Genomic DNA, 17,912 nt, shown 5'->3' with positions numbered 1-17,912 from the left:
CTTTACAATGATTGTCCAATGCAAAGGCCACACAGTCTAAGACCAGCATGAATTTGCTAATTACCAAGTTTCTTCATTATGTCCCTAAACGTTATAACTAGGGAGACTTATCCTGTATTTTAACAAAGATATATGCATGATCTTTTTCCCTCAGTCACACACTGATCACTTGGGTATACAACAATTTGCTTTCTCTCTAAGCTAAGTGACATTACTTTGGGTGCAAGGAGGCTATCATATGTTAGATCCAAGCATCAACTATTACAAAATCAAATTAATTTGCAATGTTACTATGATAGATAGTGACTATGCATGTGATCAATAGGATACAGGAAGATCAACCTAATACAAGAAGATCAACTAGACCATCTTTACAATGATTGTCCAATGCAAAGGCCACACAGTCTAAGACCACCATGAATTTGATGATTATCAAGAGAGCCCAAGTTTCTTCATTATGTCCCTAAACGTTATAACTAGGGAGACTTATCTTGTATTTTAGCAAAGATATATGCATGATCTTTTTCCCTCAGTCACACATCGATCACTTGGGTATACAAAAAGTTGATTTCTCTCTAAGCTAAGTGACATTACTTTGGGTGCAAGGAGGCTACCATATGTTAGATCCAAGCATTAACTATTGCAACATGGCATAAAGGCATATAAAGATAGTGAATACTTTAAAGAATGTAAGAGTACAATAATAGATACAGAAGTGTCAAGTTGTATTATGCGAAAAGCTTTGGGCTTGATTACAAACAACTAGGTTGCATGATAATGCTACCTCCCATAAATGGACACCTCTCCCCCCTCCCCCCCCTTCTCTCTCTCTCTCTCTCTCTCTCTCTCTCTCTCTCTCAACATCATTAGGGAACAAATGAAGCATCTCAAAGGGGAAAAGGGGATGTTAGAAGAAGGATGCAAGATCATAAATGAGCTGAAATCTGAGAATGAAAAACTCAGAAAAGACTTGGCTTTCTTACAAGATACTATGAAAGGTAAACATGCCAAATTCACCCAGAAAATCAAGAAAGGAGAGGCTGTAATGAGGTTAAAAGGAGAAATAGTAAAGCCCTAAATGTCTTAGTCTGAGGCTTCATAGTAGGAGATACTCCTATGGTAGATGCAAATGCTTTGTTCACCAAAATGGGTGTGAACCTGACATGTGAGACAGCTTGGAGAGTTGGTAAGCCTGATGCATCCACAAGGCCACTTGTGATAAAGCTTTGAACAGCCATGGATAGGAAGACCCTCATGAGCACATGGGTGACCTTGAAAGGAACCCGGATCTACCTAGAGGATGACCTCACCCTCCTACAGAAGGAACACCAGAGAGAAAGTATGGTACACGTCATGGCAGCGAGAGAAGCAAGGAAATGGGATGCATACAGAGATGGTAGGGTGATCATCCGAGAGAGAGGAGATTAGGACTATGGAGAGAAGGAAGAAAAGGAAGAGAGAAAGAAGAGGGTGAATTATGATAGTGTCGGGCCAGAGGGACACAAAGTGGATTAAAAATTGCAGTGTGGAATTGCAATGGCACACTCTGGTCTGATCCAGGTGGTTTCTTGGAAACATACACTGACAGAGACATGGTCTTCTACACTGAGACACATGAGAGCCCCGAGAGAGGACTGCCCACCGTGACAGGATATACATGGGAGTCATCTCATAGGAAGGAGACAAGGAGAGACATTGGTGTGTGAGGTTTGGGGGGAGTGGCTATCCTTTTTATATCACACATGAGACCGGAGAGAGGAGCATGCGCGACATGTGGATACGAGTCCAGGTACCAGATGCACGATCGATTCTCATAGCAGTGTGTTATTTCCCCCTAGATACTTCATCCTACGCACGTGAGGTCACCACAAAAGTGCACAATCCATATGAGTCGATTTAGGATGATATAACTTAATTCTCCAGGTAGGGGGACATCCTTCTTTTTGGTGACTTCAATGCATGCACAGGGAATATGCTGGTGGACCTACTGGATTTTGCATCGGATTCCCTCATAGTACCAAAACTAGATGCAACTGAGCTCGGGATAGTAAGACACTCTGCAGATGCACCACATGTGAAAGAGTATGGAGGACATCTACTTGAGCTAGGGGATGTTCATGATTTGATAATTCACAATGGTCTACAGAGATGGCCATCATCCAGTGATCTCACTTGTTTCCCACATGGCAGAGGGACAAGCATAGTGGACTATCTATTCGGTTCCTTGGCCTTTACCTCACGAATATATGAATTTATTGTGCCCCCTCCCCCACTCGATGCTGATCACTTGTACCTAGCCTTTTGTATCTCTACCACTATGCCAGTCATAGAGAGGGTCCCCCTCGCATCCACTCGTGTATAGGTTCACTTTAATCATGCCCTAGACCCCATCTATGTGAGCAACTTGGCAAAGAGGCTTCTAGATCTACTACTTGGAGATGTTGTAGACCTTGCTGATACGTCAGACACCCTTTCCACAGTAGTCATGGATGCAGCCATCAGGTCCTTCCCCACGACTTGATTTGCACGTGCCTCCCTAGGGAAGATGCCACAGAATCCTTTGTATGATGATGAGTGTAGAGAGATGAGAGTGTGGGGGTTAAAGGTCACTGTGCCTTTACCCCGGTTATGTACAATACTCAAACACATATATAAATGAATGAAAAAGAAGATTAGGACGGTTCTGCACCCACCAAAACTTGTGGCTCTCTGTTTCTCTCTCTCCCTCTTCCATTCTTGCTTCCGTTGAGAGCACTCTCGATTGGTATCAGAGCCCGGGTGATCTAGCTGAGTGTGCGTGAATGCTTGAAGCTCAGTAGCTCTGTGGGAGGAAGGAGAAACTCTGTGGGAAGCTTTGTGGGTGACTTTACTTGCATCTAAGTGTGCAGAGACCTTGGAGGAATCTTTGGAAAAGTCACTTTGGTTTTACGAAGTGGTTTTGAGAGCCTGTTAAGAGTTTTCAAAGAAAAAGTCGTATTTTGAGCTTTTCCCTGTTCCGTTCGATGTTCCGTTCGATGACAGAGACTCCATATTGACTTGTAGAGGCAACTATTGCTTGCTTTTGGTGTCCACATTACTTCAGGAGCCTGGAAACACCTTCATTCTTGAATCTGGGATCATTTCATTGGATTTCTGACTCACTGTGTCAGTTTCTGCGTTTTTTGCCCGGGTGTTGGAACTCAAGTTTGGAGCAACCATTTGCAGATCTGTCAGTTCTGGTGGACTCAGGAGGTCCTAAAACTTCTATGTTGCTCATCATTCGCACTCCGGTGGAGTTTACAAACATCTCTGTTTCCAAAAACGTTTTTCAGTCCGTGTGTTGGACCCAGTGATTGAGACCACAGTTTCCAAAACCGTCTATCCCATTGCGTTCCGGACGCCCAAAAACCCCTACCTATCAGTTCTTGCGCGATTCGGTGGAGGATTTTCAGAGTTATAGATCTCTGTGTATTCGATTTCGTCTCTCTGTTATGCATTTTTCATTCTAAGGTTTTGAAACCTTAGATTTATGCCACATGGCAGTGGATAAGTGTTGACTCCCATTTCTCACTCATCGGTTGGGATTTTGGAGTTCTGACAGAAGAGAGATATTTGCAAATTTTCTTGTTGAGTCCGATTATGCAATGGCGTCCATGTTTTGAGGCATCTCAGGTTCTATTTTCAGTAGTGCTCATTACCGTGGGACTATGATTTCTTGAGCATACCTTATGTAGATCACTCTGGTTGTAGTTTGAGCAGTGTGTGCTCATTTGTGGTATGCATTGGGTTGTAGTGGATGATTTATACGCCATTTGGATGCATTACGGTCCTTATTGGATGTGCTGATAGGCCCAAATTGCCTTGTGGGATGCTATTTTTATGGACGCTTTGCACATGGATGCTATTTTATGCTGAGGGACAGCTTTGACACATTGCAGGTGATGCACTGATAGTGCTATGCTCTCTTGGATGAGATATTATTGATGCATATGCCAGTGGACGGTGTTTATGCTTGACTCATTTGGCACTTATTGGCAATTTTTTTTGGGCCAGATTTGCTCATATGGATGCATAGTATATGCACATGAGTCAGATGCATCTTTTGATGCTTTGAGCTTTGAAATTTGGTGATATTTCACTCTATTGTGGCATACACATTTGGGTGCACCTGGTATTTGGTGTGATTCTCTCTTGCAGGCACTAGCATTTGGGATTTTGTTTCATTTGCATCATGGCATCCTCTTCCATGTCTGAAAAGGAGTTTTTCAGCATTAAAAAGTTTGATGGGACAAACTTCTCTTTGTGGAAAGAACAAATAAGGGATGTGCTTATTCAAAAGAAGCAAATTAAACCCTTGGCAGGTATTGAAGCTAAGCCTGCAGATATGTCTGAGGATGATTGGAATGAGTTGGATGCATTAGCAAAGTCTACTATTAGACTTCATCTTGCAGAGTCAGTTTATTTCACAGTAGTAAATGAGCAGACTACGGAAGATTTGTGGAAGAAACTGTGTGCCACTTATTTATGAGAAGGAAACTGCCTCTAATAAAGTTTACCTCATGAAGAGGTTGTTTGAGCTGCAGATGAAGGAAGGGGTCTCCATTACTTCTCACTTGAATGAATTCAATATTATTTTTAGCCAGCTTCAGGCTCAGAAAATGAATTTTGATGCGGAGACTAAGGCAATATTTCTCTTATGTTCATTGCCATCCTTATGGGATACCTTCCGTACAGCTGTCAGTAACTCTGCACCTAGTGGAGTACTGAAATTTGATGATGTTGTGGGTAGCTTGTTGGCCGAGGAGATTAGACGGAAGTCTATGGACGGCAACAAGCAGGATGCAGCCTTAAATGTGCAAAGGGGTAGATCACAGTTCAGGGGGAAGTCACAAGAAAGAGGGAAGTCTCGTAGCAAATCCAGGGCACGGAACATTGAGTGTTACCATTGTGGCAAGAAGGGCCATATGAAAAAGGATTGCTACAAGCTGAAAAGAAAGCAAAAGGATAAGAAAAAGAATGCAAATTGGGGTGCAAATCAAAAGGAAGAGAGTCCAAGGGAGGACAAAGGAAAAGTGAAGATCGAGGAGATCAATGCAGTCACACATGATGGTGACAATGACATTCTCTTCATGTCTAGTTTATCTACAGAGTTGCTTACCACTTCAGATGATGCATATTCCCAGGATTGGATTTTGGATTCTGGTGCTTCATTCCATGTTACTCCCCATAGGGAATGGTTCTCCACTTATGACAGTGGAAAGACAGGTTGTGTGCATCTTGGAAATGACTATGCATGTGACATAGTGGGAGTAGGTGACATAAAGTTTTCTTTTGCAAATGGGTCTGCATTTGTTTTGAAACATGTGAGACATGTGCCTAAGCTGACCAAGAGTCTTATTTCAGTGGGTCAGCTAGATGATGCTGGTTTTCACACCACTTTTGGCTTTCAGAGTTGGAAAATGCAAAAGGGCTCTATGCTTTTGGCCAGGGGTGCCAAGTGTGGGACTTTGTATCCCTTACATGTATCAGGGGTATTTGATCATGTTGTTGCAATAACCGAGCAGCCAAGCACTTCTTTGTGGCATTGCAGGTTGGGGCACATGAGCCAAAATGGAATGAAACTCTTATGCCGTTTGGGTTATGTACCACATTTGAGTTTCTCTGGTTTTGAATTTTGTGAGCACTGTCTCTATGGGAAGCAGACTAAATCAGCCCATAAAAGAAGGGGAAAGAAAGAGTTTGAAAAGCTTGATTTGGTGCATTCAGATGTATGTGGTCCCATGCCTACACGGTCATTAGGCGGGGCTGAATACTATGTGACATTCATTGATGATGCAACTAGGAAAGTGTGGGCTTATGCTATAGCTCGGAAGAGTGATGTGTTCCAGGTATTTCAGAAACGGCTGGCCTTGGTTGAGAATCAGTCAGGTAGAACGCTTAAATGCCTACGGACTGACAATGGTGGAGAGTATCTCTCTCATGACTTTCAGCATTTCTGTGATACACGTGGGACTAAGAGGGAGCTCACATCCCCTCATACTCCAGAACAAAATCCAGTTGCAGAAAAGATGAACCGTACCATTCAAGAAAGGTTGCAATGCATGCTTTCCAATGCAAGTCTTTCTGGTGGTTTTTGGGCTGAGGCAATGAAGACTGCAGTGCATGTGATCAATAGATCACCTAGTAAGAGTTTGGATGGTGGTATTCCTGAAGAGGCATGGAGTGGCAAGAAGCCCTCTTACTCTCATTTGCGTATATTTGGGTGTGAGGCATATGCACATGTGACGAAAGAGCTTCAAAAGAAGCTAGATCCTAAGTCTAGGAAATGCATCTTTCTGGGTTATGGTGAAAGTGGAGAGATGGGCTATCGTCTCTAGGATCCATAAGCAAAGAAGATCATACGCAGCCATGATGTGGTCTTCAATGAGAAGAAGATGCATAAGGCACCCATGAGGGATGTGGAAATGAGGAGAATCACTTTCCAGGATGTGAATCCACTTGCATATGTTGATAGATAGCAAGCTGTCCATGCACCAAATGTGCAAGAAATGGTACCACCAAGTACTCCCACAGGTATACAATCAAGGGTAGATGATGGATCATCTATTGGTGGAAATGATGAGCCAAATGTGGCTGATATGCAGGTGGGACAGCAAGCTGAAATGCCCTTGAGAAGATCTTCTAGAGTGTCTAGACCACCTGATAAGTTTATTCTAGGGGTAGACTATGTGATGCTTACTGATTGCGGGGAGCCTTCTTGCTACAAAGAGGCTATGATGCGCGAGGATCAACGCAAGTGGGAGTATGCTATGCAATCAGAGATGAGTTCACTTATGAAGAATAAGACTTGGGACTTGGTTTCTTTGCCACATGGAAAGAAAGCATTGCCATGCAAATGGGTCTACAAAATGAAGGTCACAGGTGATGATGTGCCTAGGTACAAGGCCCGTTTGGTTGCTAAAGGGTTCAAGCAAGAGAAGGGTGTAGACTTTGATGAGATATTCTCTCCAATTGTGAAGATGACCACACTTAGATGCATGCTTGGACTAGTGGCAGCAGAGGATATGGAGCTTATGCAGATGGATGTCAAGACAGCTTTCTTGCATGGGGATTTGCATGAGGAAATTTACATGGTGCAGTCGGAAGGCTTTGAAGAAAAGGGCAAAGAGCATTTAGTTTGCAAGCTGAAGAAGAGTCTCTATGGTCTTAAGCAAGTGCCTAGAGAATGGTATCAGAAGTTTGATGCTTTCATTCGGTCCCAGGGTTTTAGAAGGAGTGAAATTGATCATTGCCTCTACACTAAAAGGGCTAAGGATAATAGCCTGATAATCCTAGCACTATATGTGGATGATATGCTATTGGCTAGCAAGAAGACTTATGAGCTAGATGCATTAAAGGCCAAGTTGCATGAGGCCTTTGATATGAAGGATTTGGGATTTGCAGGTCATATTCTTGGTATGCGCATTACTCGTGATCGGAGTAGAAAACTCCTTTGGCTTTCACAAAAAGAGTATGTTACAAAAGTATTGCAGCATTTCAATATGGAGGGGGGGAAGGCAGTGAGTAATCCATTGCCTCCATATGTGAAACTGAGTCATACAGATAGTCCCAAATCAGATGAGGAGAGGGCCATGATGGCCAAGGTTCCTTATGCATCAGCAGTTGGGAGTCTTATGTATGCTATGATAGCTACTAGACTAGACATTGCATTTGTAGTGGGAGTTGTTAGCCGGTATATGGCTAATCCAGGAAAGAGGCATTGGGAGGCAGTTAAGTGCATCATGAGGTACATGAAGGGTACCAAGGAGATGTGCATCTGCTTTGGTAAAGGAGACATGCGTGTACTTGGGTACACAGATTCAGACTATGCAGGGCATGTGGATAGTAGGAGATCCACTTCTGGTTATGTGTTCACCTTTGCAGGTGGTGCAGTGTCGTGGATGTCTCGCGCACAGAAGTGTGTTGCTTTGTCTACCACAGAGGCTGAGTATGTTGTAGCCACAGAGGGTTGCAAGGAGGCTATATGGCTTGATCGGCTAGTGGGAGATTTGGGGATTCATACAGGTGTACCGACATTGCATAGTGATTCCATGAGTGCTATTCAGCTAGCACGGAATCCGGTCTTTCATGCAAAGACCAAAGACATTGAGGTCAGGTACCATTTCGTCAGGGAGGTACTTGAGGACAAGTGCATAGAGCTTGTCAAGGTTCATACAGATGATAACCCTGCAGATATGCTGACGAAGAGTCTACCTAGTCAGCGGTTTGAGTATTATCGTGTATTGATGGGCATTGGATAGTATGCTCACTGGTTGTTCTCCCTTAAAGGCACATTGTCCTTTAAGTGGGAGGTTGTGGGGGTTAAAGGTCACTTTGCCTTTACCCCGGCTATGTACAATACTCAAACACATATATAAATGAATGAAAAAGAAGATTAGGGTGGTTCTGCACCCACCAAAACTTGTGGCTCTCTATTTCTCTCTCTCCCTCTTCCATTCTTGCTTCCGTTGAGAGCACTCTCAGAGAGCTCACCTCACATGCGAGTGACCCCTTGGCCACCTGACATCATTCGAGGCATAGCGGGTTTCACGGCTACTAACACATCGCAAGCGACGAGCCTTCCTCATCCGTAGAATGGACGAGGTGATTAGTTCATTTTGAGGGGGCGTTCCCACCATTGGTTGGGGGTTTCTATTAGAGGGGAAACCACCTATACCCATCACAGACCCAAGTGTTTGGCACACTTATGCATGCTCTCTTTATGATGTCCCGATGGGGGCGCCACCTGATATGTCCACTATGCCCCGGCCCACCACTTGCCACTTGTTCATTGCATAGAACGTGCGCACTCAGCCGGCTTCACAATCGGAGAGCACAAGAGCATGAGGGACTACGGACTGAGCATTTTGATCATGGATAGGTGGTTTTGGCTCCGGTACTAGCACAGATGTTCAACCATGCCATATGTCATGGCTTTCCACCCTCATGGAGTACCACCACCATAGTGCCGATACACAAGGCAGACAACCCCATGGATATTGGAAACTATTGCACTCTCATGACTGGCCACACGCTGGCCAAGATCTATGGATCGATACTGGAGATGGAGATCAGCAACCATACAGAGGCACATGGGCCACGTGAGCTCTAGGGCAGGCAGGTTTTCGAAGACAACACTCCACTCTAGATCACATCTTCACCTTGAGGGCTATCATTGAGGAGGCAAGGTCGAGACGCCAGAAAGTCTAACTTGTTTTGTAGACTTTCAAAAGGCCTTCAACATTGTCCCACAATCCTGCATGATAAGGAGAGTACAGGATATGCAGATTCCAGAGGTCTTGATCTGGGGCTGGTGAGCCTATACGAGTTAGATAGAGGGAGAATTCGTGTCCCAGGATGCTTATCAAACTGGGTTGAGAGCACGATCTAAGTAAAGCAGGGATGCCCTCTCTCACCGACTCTCTTCGGGCTCTACATTGATGAGATTACATCTTTCATAGATTGCCTAGGAGGTGAGGGAGCACCACTAGCAGACTTGATGATATAGATCCTACTGTATACGGATGACATAGTCCTCCTATCATCTTCGGCACAGGGACTACATAGACATCTAGATGCCCTAGAGGTGTTTTGCAAAGAGAGAGACCTGATGGTTAACCTTGGGAAGACCAAGGTCATGATTTTCAACACCTCTTATGCAACACTTCACTGACATAGCTTTATATACCAGAGTCAGCTAGTGGAGATTGTGCAATCCTACAAATACTTGGGTGCAGTTTTCACAGGGCCAGTTTTCACGATGACCCATGTAGCTAGAGCACGTCTCACACAAGGGCATGGTGCCTTGGCCCGACTACAGCGACAGTGCTTCCAAGATCCACTAACAAAGTGTTAGATTTTCGACACTCTAGTGAGGCCGACCGCCATGAATGCAGCACCTTTTTGGGGGTGTGATATTTCTACAGCAAAATGGAAGAGATTCAAGCAGCTATAGGTGATTATGGGCTCGAGGATGATTCAAAATCAGCCCTCGGTCCCCCATCAGATAGTACATGCAGAGTTTGCCATGACCCCTCTCTAGGTTGATGCCATTTTTCAGATAGTGACTTTCCTCCACAGAGTTTGGGACCTACCTTGTGAGAGACTTCCGAGGCTGGCACTAGAGTCCTCCATACGACTATCTGAGAGTGGGGCAGGTACAGTATGCTTTGCATGCGTCACTGCATGATTTGCTAGTCATGACATTCAGATGGATCGGCTTCCCCCGTTTCAGTATAGCATGGATGCACCGCTCGAATCGATCCCACAAGATGAGATTAACCGCAGTTAACCGCATCATACGGTTAGATCTCCTCTAGCTCCACACATCTCGCACTTGGGGGGGGGGATCAAGAGTTCCCCACCAAGACCCAACTCTACTATGACCACTTTCTGAGAGTATCAAAAGATGGGCTCGTCATCAGACCTCAGTATCTCGAGGACAGAGGAGTCTCACATGCACTGAGGATTGCCATCAGATAGATACAGGTCTCGTCCCATCAATTGAGGATCGTCGAGATAGGGAGAGCTACATGCATACCCAAAGAGCAACGGACTTGCAAGTTGTGCACGATGGGGGTGCTCGAGATAAATGAGCACTTTCTATGTGTCAGCCTAGCCTACTATGAGATCCGAGGGTGCTACCACTACCTTTTTCAGGAGGGGTACAGCTTTGGCCACTCTCACAACTGATCCACTTCCAGGAGCAGGTCTGTATTGGGCTCTACCTGATGGAGATGCGGTGACAGAAGGAGATACTATGATGACATATCAAAGAGCAGGTGGATGGGACCACAGGGTATCGATGTAGACCAAGTGCAGAGACATCTCACGGATTTCTATGCATTTGACTCGGCCCCAGGGCACTTTGGGATAGAGGAGGAGGATCTAGTCGACATGAGAGATATATGGATCAGTGGAGGGTGCATGGCTAGATGAGGGGCATAGAGACCGTACACCGATCATAGCACACACAATCGAGGTGTGACCTATTTCAGCTCTCCTTAGGGGAGATCGACTGAGGCGAGGCATCACCCTTGAGCTATAAGATCTCTTGAAGATATTTTTTGACCATGATGATAGAAGCAAGAGCCACCATCTATTGGACCCATTTAGTGTTTCTCTCTCTTTCTCTTCTCTCCCCCACTTGTTTCCTTGTTCTTGGTTTTCTATGGTTTTGGTAAATCATGAATTTGTGATCATGTTTAATTTTAATTTTCGTTAACACACATGCTCACTTGATACCAAAGCCAATCATTGGACATAGATCCCAAGGCTCTACACAACTCATACCTTGATAGCATGAAACCTCATGCCCTTAGCTCATGAGATTGTGCTCTCATGACTAAGGGTCTCTAGTGCTTGCTCCACTCTAGTAATATCTTTCATTAGGCTTTCATTATGTCCAACCTTATGATAGTAGTTGCAATATATGTTTGACATTTCACGAGTGTAACATGATTAGATAAGAAATGATAAAAAAAGAAAAGAAAAATGGCTAATTTGATGATATTAAACCAGTAGACATCTTTTATTTTATCAAGCTTGCATGTATAGGGCTTGACAAATGACATGAAGTCAATGCTATTAAAGCATTGGCCTAGAAAAAGGAATATTAGACTAGATTTTCTTGCTTTGCAAGAGTTGAAGGTACGTTGGTGAAAGTGGTGAAGCTTCATTATTGGAAAAGGCAATTATAACCCTTATTGAGAGGCAATTATTGCTCTTTATTTGCCTTTTGTCATGTGAAATCTTCTAGCATGAATTTCATTATAATGGGCATTGTATTTTTTAGAATCTTGATTTTGACATCCTCAAAGTTGAAACTCTCAATGGGTTGTTTCATATCTTCCTCCTTAAATAAGTTCCAAGATTAGCTCTTATTAAAGGATGCAAGTCTTGCTTGTCAAAAAGGCACCAGCTATCGTCTCCTCTACATAAGGAAGATGAACATTATTTATATTGCATTAAAATTTCCTCACCACCCTAATAGTATTTGCCTAATCTATGATTTGGGAGACATTATCCATGAGAAAAAGGGATATAAATAAAATGATATAGTGTAAGGGGCCAAGGTAGAGTGTTGATAAGAGTGCTGCATGTATTTATTATGGTGAATCGGTGGCAACAATTATAAAGGGTGTCTTGTGCATGCAAGGCTATCATCTTACACATGGGTAGGATCCAATTGTATCCTTATGGCAACAAAATTCCTTTGGGGTCGTGATGCATGTGATAATATTTTCCACACATTCACTTGATCTCTCAAAATCTTGAGTGTTGATGTGATAGGTTTCAACTTGCCACATCTTGACCTTGCTTCCATTAACCAGCTTGGACATTGCAATTCCTTGGAGGTCTTCCAATATAGAGTGCCATTGGTGAAATCCTTGGCCACTCAGAAGGTTCCATGCCATTCAAGCTTTAAGCTTGGCCACTTCAAAGGGTCCTAACATGCCATTTGATCTTCATGCTTAGCTTCAATCAGCACTCAAAGACTCAAAATTAGGAATTCCAATGCGATGACTATTTCTAGCACAAAGGCCATTTGGAATGGGTTAATGAGGTCATCATATTATGGGTGATTATGTATGCCCATACTACAAGGCAACATTCAATTTGAAATTGCAATTAGCCTTATTAAGGTTGATCATTTTGGTGAGTATGGATTTTAGCACTTTGTTTGTGGTTGTAACTTGTCCATTAAATTGGGGTAATACCTTGTGGCTATCAATGCATGACCGTGAACTCTCAAGTAAGGATATAGAAAATTTTCTTCATGAAATGTGTGCTTTGCTCACTACCAAAAAAAATTTTATTGGGCATCTAAACCTATGGATCACATTCTCAAATAGAAATTGAGAAGTACTATGCACAAGGTTCTGTTAGTGCGGTTCTGTTAGTGCGTTAGCTTTAACCAATGTTGCGGCATAGTTAGCTGCTATTAGGATGTACTTATTTTGGGCTGGTTGGGGGACTAGCTAAAATAAGCCCATGAAGTCGACCCACTATCATAAAATATTTCCCATGGTTGATTCATCTAGCTCTTTAACAACCATCATACCTTCTATAATATTGATGGGAAAAATATGATACTCCACCATAAACCTATGAGCTTGTCTGCAAAATTGCTACTTGTAACTCCTTGCATGTGTGCCTCTTCAATTAAAATGAGTTGCTCATAAGCTAAGTCCCATCTTCTTATAAGTCTATTGGCTCCTTCTTGGTATAATTGTCCACCAATTACCACTATAATTGCAAGACATTAAGGCTCCTTCTAAGTATAATTGTCCACCAATGACCACTGTAACCCAAGCTCTTAAGGATATTCTTAGCTATGCAATTCTGTTCTTAACAAGCAATGTCTTTGAGCAATGTGACAAAGGTGGGCTATTGTGATTCCTCATATTCTAGTTCACCATGTCCACCTTGAAAAAATGGGCATCTAATGTTGAGATATCGAGCTCCACTCGTGATATGCCAGGGTGACCGTTGTGCATTTATGCCACCAACTTGTTAGCTGCACATGCGGTTGGTACACCGCCCATGAATAATAGCTGGATTCTGTCCTCTTTCTCTCCAGATTTTGCTTAGCTCGATTCTCCTCCATTAAGCAACCATTCCCAGAGCCCTATAAGCTAAAGTTTCCTCTACTTAGGGCGCACCTTTGACACTAAGCAATTAGGGAGAGATGCCCTCTATAACCCATGCCGAGACGATCTCTGCTCGACAAACTTTCAAGAAATTCTGCCTACTAATGCAATATTTTGCCAATTTCTCTTAGCCATGGGTGGGGGACACTATGAGCTTGGTGCTTATGAATTTTGAGCTCAAATGCTTGTTGGAATAAGGAGAAACAAGCAAAAGACCAGTCGGAGAAGGCACTACTGTCATGAGCAATGCTGCACGTTTTTTTGGCAATCCTCTCTATTGGAAGTAGTCCTCAGTAAGAGCTTCCATTTGCCTTTGAAATCACTCTCAAAGCTTTTCTCTTCAGCTTCAATTGGCACACCCTCCAATTTCAGACTACTCAATTTGGGGGTAACAGTGATATATGCTTCTATTGTGAACCATTGAACATGGTTAAGTGCTAGAAAGTTTCATGATTATGTGAGTAATCTTTGGGCTTTTGGATGCTTTCTCATTTTGAGTGATCTAAAGCATTTTCCAGCTTCACTTTTGGAGCACTATCCTGAATTTGACAGTTTTTTGGAAAGCTCATGATGCATTTATGTTTTGTGAATATGCTTGAATGCTATTTTTTGAAGCAATAGACATTGTATTTCCTTTATGCTAAGAGTTTGGGGTATCTTACTATCTCTCCAACCAATTATACTTGTGGAGAAGGAGACTTATTTGTAAGGGACTAGACACTACCATATTAGTGGTAAGAACTTCCCAATATGCCTTCATCATATTGTTCCTCTAACATTGATTCTATATCTCAGAGGAAAGCATTTCAATAGAAGCCTAGAATGAGAGTAAAGCCGTGTAATGGTGAATATTTCATCAAGATGAACACCAAGAAAAAGATATGTGCCTTCTGTGGAGTACCCAATCATACTATGGAGTATTGCCATCTCAAAAGGTTTTCTCTACAGCTGCTCTCCAAGAGACAAGCCCAAGAAGGGGAGAGGAATGACTCCAAAGAGAATGAAGCATTTCATGTGAAGAAGAGTTGCATCAACAAAAAAGAAAATCTTCCTGAAGGAAAGACTCCATCAACAAATGAAGAATCAAACTTTGTGGTAGAAGACAAGGACTGTGCCTTTTGAGCACTTTGTCTTTTAAAATTTATTTATCATCACTTGGTCATGTAGTCAATTTTGAGGTTCTCTGCCTGGATTAGTACTCCAAAAAGAATGTTCTAGTTTTGATTTAGTCCATATAGTCTTTGTGAATCACCTCTAGTCACCATATGATGTAGGCCATGTGATGTGTGTTTGCTCCCATGGTACCTCTTGCAGACATGAGAAACTAGGTCCACACAAAGGCCTATGATTAATCCTTGTACATGCAAGGGAGATAACCATTTTGGGGGGGTCTATCCCATTTTTGTAAATCTTGACCCTTGGGAACCTTTGCTAGCATGAGATCCTAGCCATAGATTTGTCCTTGACCACCATGAGATGGCATGAGAAACTATGAGACTAGATGTATCCTTGACATTGCAAGAGGCAAACCCTTGAGGGGGGGTATGCTGGGATATGTGTGATCAAGGGCTTTCTAGGTGCACGTGTGCATCCACTAGCAGTCATATGGTTGTGTGTGTGTGTGTAGAAGAGGCACACTTAGTGCCATAGACCATGACACAGGTGATGATGTAATACAAAGGCCCCAAAATGGGGTGATGCCTATGATTGTGGAGTTCCTATGATTTAAGAGCTACCTCCTTTGATGTAAAAGAGGTGCCATTGATTTAGGCCACCCTCTCTCCATTTCTATAAAAGAGGGACTTCTCTCTCACAATGAATAGAACACCCATTGCTATATCTCATGTGTTCTCACTCACCTCCATGATGAAGCTCTCCTCTCTCCCCAAGTTCCAACAGACTCAATCTTTTGACCATATTCAATTGAGGGTGTCTTATTTACCCTAGAAATTGTCATGAGGATGTCTTATTTACCTACTCATGAGGCCTTCCTTGAGTTCGTGCTTGGGATAATCTTCACCGGACTAGTTGAAGTGTTGGGAACACAACCTTATATGAATATTTTGAGAATGGCACCAATGTCCTTCATCACCTTGAGAATGGAGAATGTCACTAGTGCCATTCTCCTCAATCCATGTGATTAATGGCAGTGGTGCCATTCTCAATATAATCGATTATATGGTGTTCAAGAAATTGGTGCCATTCTCCTCAATCCATGTGATTAATGGCATTGGTGCCATTCTCAATATAATCATATGAACTTGTTCAATACAATGGCACCAGTGCTAATCTCTAACCATTATTTGTTACAATGGCACCCGTGCTATGGTGTTCAAGACAATGGCACCAGTGCTAACCATCATTTGTCACATCCTTGACCTCTAGAGAATGGCACCATAACCATTGAAGCTAAGGTTTTTTCTATTTGGCTTGATATTTTGACCTTATGAGCATAATATTCTAACCATATGGCCAATCCAATTTCTATAACCATCATATCTGACAACATTGACATCTAGAGAACAACACTAGAACCATTGTGTGCAATCCATGAGACTGTCATGAGGGTGACATTGTATTGTTTACAAACACATGAGACCTTCATTGATTTTTTTGGGGTATTCTTCACCGGATTCGTTGAAGTTTTGGAGAATGGCAATGGTGCCATTATCCACAACTTTGTATGAATATTTGGAGAATGACTCGTGATAACCGTGATATCTAGAGAATGGCACCATAAACATTTTAGGCAATGCATGTGATAAATGGCACCAATGCCATTCTCCACAAACATCATGGATGAATGGAGCTGATGCCATTCTCCACAACATCATGGAGGATGAATGGCACAATGCGTGTGATGAATGGTCCACAATCCATGTGATGAATGGCACAAGTGCCATTCTCCACAACATCATGGAGGATGACACGAGCGCATTCTCCACAAATACTCATGGAGGATGGCACTAGTGCCATTCTCCACAAATCACATTAGGATTGGCATCATTGACATTCTTTGAAAGACTAGTTGAAGATTTGGAGTATGGCACCATTGCCATTCTCCATTGGTGCCATTCTCCAAAATCCATGTGATGATTGGCACTAATGCTATTGTCCATGTAATGTATGGTGTCGTGGACTATGCCACTAGTGCCATTCTCTAAACATCATTTATGACAACCTTCACATCTAGAGAATGGCACTGGTGCCATTCATCACAATATCATATTATTATTTGGAGAATGACACATTGAGAATGGAGAATGGCATTGGTGCCATCCTCCACAATCCATGTAATGAATGACACTGGTCCTCTAAATTTTCCATGAGAAAGCTCTTATGTTATCACCTTCACATCATGAGAATGGCAGCAATGGAATTGCTGCCATTCTCTGCAATCCATGTGACGAGTGCACTTGGGTCATTCTCCTAAACATCATGGAGGATGGCATTAGTGGCATGATCCTCAAACTCTCACGGAGGATGGCACTAGTGCCATTCTCCATAAACTCACAATCCATATGTTCAATGGCATTGGTGCCATTATTCACAACATGATATAATTGGTGGAGAATGGCACCAATGCCACTCTCCATTCTCCATGTGATGAATGGCATTGGTTCCATTGTCCACATAATCATATGGTGTTGTGGACAATGGAACCACTGCCATTCTCTAAGCATGACCCGTGATAACCATGACATATGGAGAATGGCACCATCACCATTTTATGCAATTCTCATGATAAATGGCACCAGTTCCATTCTCCACAAACATCATGGATGAATGGACCTAGTTCCATTCTCCACAACATCATGGAGGACTAATGGCATAATCCATGTGATGAATGGCACTGGTGCCATTCTCCACAACATCATGGATGATGGAACTAGTGCCATTCTCCACAAATCCTCATGCAGGATGGCACTAGTGCTATTCTCCACAAATCACATTAGGATTGGCATCATTGACATTCTTCAAAAGATCATTTGAATCATTGAAATTCTTCAAAATATCATTGGCATCATTGACATTCTTCAAAATGTGAGTTGAAGATTTGGAGTATGGCACATGTGCCATTCTCCATGGGTTCCATTCTCCAAGATCCATGTGATGACTAGAACTAGTGCCATTCTCCATGTAATCATATGGTGTCATGAACGATGCCACTAGTGCGATTCTCTAAACATCATCTATGACAACCTTGACATATGGAGAGTGGCACCAATGCCATTTTGTGCA

Source organism: Dipteris shenzhenensis, chromosome 4 (assembly GCF_047967505.1).
Source record: "Dipteris shenzhenensis isolate YYH24624 ecotype China chromosome 4, Dip_SZ_1.0, whole genome shotgun sequence".
NCBI classification, from domain to species: Eukaryota; Viridiplantae; Streptophyta; class Polypodiopsida; order Gleicheniales; family Dipteridaceae; genus Dipteris; species Dipteris shenzhenensis.
Note: the sequence above shows the minus strand (reverse complement) of the source record.